The following is a 1,677-nucleotide window of genomic DNA, read 5'->3' as shown; positions in this document are numbered from 1 at the left end:
CTTACGGGGACTGCTTAAGGAATTTTCTGTCATCATCACTGAACTATATTAAAGTGTATCCGTAAGGCAGTGGAAAAACTAAAAGAAACTTCTTATCGGGCGTCGAATATTCCTTAAATAATCCGGCGTATAACAAGGACCTCGCTTTATATGAATGAGAAAAAAATCTTAATTGAGGACTCTGACGAAACGATTTGGGTTGGACGAAACTTTTTCGTAAAAAAATATTCAAGTTCCTCTGGCTGAGTTATCGAAATCCATAGACGAATGGTCTTTAGAAAAAGTAGTCCGTTCAAACCTCTTGAAAGTAATTCTAAAAGTTTTGGGCGTGTTTTATGGAAAAAGGGATTCGAGTCGATTGGCCCTTGATTAGTTATTTAGTTAGGTAGTTAGTTAGTTAGTTAGTTAGTTAGTTAGTTAGTTAGTTAGTTAGTTAGTTAGTTAGTTAGTTAGTTAGTTAGTTAGTTAGTTAGTTAGTTAGTTAGTTAGTTAGTTAGTTAGTTAGTTAGTTAGTTAGTTAGTTAGTTAGTTAGTTAGTTAGTTTAGTTAGTTAGTTAGTTAGTTAGTTAGTAGTTAGTTAGTTAGTTAGTTAGTTAGTTAGTTAGTTAGTTAGTTAGTTAGTTAGTTAGTTAGTTAGTTAGTTAGTTAGTTAGTTAGTTAGTTAGTAGTTCGTTAGTAGTTAGTTAGTTAGTTAGTAGTTAGTTAGTTAGTAGTTAGTTAGTAGTTAGTTAGTTAGTTAGTTAGTTAGTTAGTTAGTTAGTTAGTAGTAGTTAGTTAGTAGTTAGTTAGTTAGTTAGTTAGTTAGTTAGTAGTTAGTTAGTTAGTAGTTAGTTAGTTAGTTAGTTAGTTGTTAGTTAGTAGTAGTTAGTTAGTTAGTTAGTAGTTAGTTAGTTAGTTAGTTAGTTAGTTAGTTAGTTAGTTAGTAGTTAGTTAGTTAGTTAGTTAGTTAGTAGTTAGTTAGTTAGTTAGTTAGTTAGTTAGTTAGTTAGTTAGTTAGTTAGTTAGTAGTTAGTTAGTTAGTTAGTTAGTTAGTTAGTTAGTTAGTTAGTTAGTTAGTTAGTTAGTTAGTTAGTTAGTAGTAGTTAGTTAGTTAGTTAGTTAGTTAGTTAGTTAGTTAGTTAGTTAGTTAGTTAGTTAGTTAGTTAGTTAGTTAGTTAGTTAGTTAGTTAGTTAGTTAGTTAGTTAGTTAGTTAGTTAGTTAGTTAGTTAGTTAGTTAGTAGTTCGTTAGTTAGTTAGTTAGTTAGTTAGTTAGTTAGTTAGTTAGTTAGTTAGTTAGTTAGTTAGTAGTTAGTTAGTTAGTTAGTTAGTTAGTTAGTTAGTAGTTAGTTAGTTAGTTAGTTAGTTAGTTAGTTAGTAGTTAGTTAGTTAGTTAGTTAGTAGTTAGTTAGTTAGTTAGTAGTTAGTTAGTAGTTAGTTAGTTAGTTAGTTAGTTAGTTAGTTAGTTAGTTAGTTAGTTAGTTAGTTAGTTAGTTAGTTAGTTAGTTAGTTAGTTAGTTAGTTAGTTAGTTAGTTAGTTAGTTAGTTAGTTAGTTAGTTAGTTAGTTAGTTAGTTAGTTAGTTAGTTAGTTAGTTAGTTAGTTAGTTAGTAGTTAGTTAGTTAGTTAGTTAGTTAGTTAGTTAGTAGTTAGTAGTTAGTTAGTTAGTTAGTTAGTTAGTTAGTTAGTTAGTTAGTTAGT

This window comes from Lucilia sericata, unplaced genomic scaffold, assembly GCF_015586225.1.
Source record: "Lucilia sericata isolate MDLA Ls3-8-SP2 unplaced genomic scaffold, ASM1558622v1 Contig002773F_arrow, whole genome shotgun sequence".
NCBI lineage: Eukaryota > Metazoa > Arthropoda > Insecta > Diptera > Calliphoridae > Lucilia > Lucilia sericata.
The sequence above is the reverse complement of the archived record's forward strand: the minus strand, read 5'-3'. Positions refer to the sequence as shown.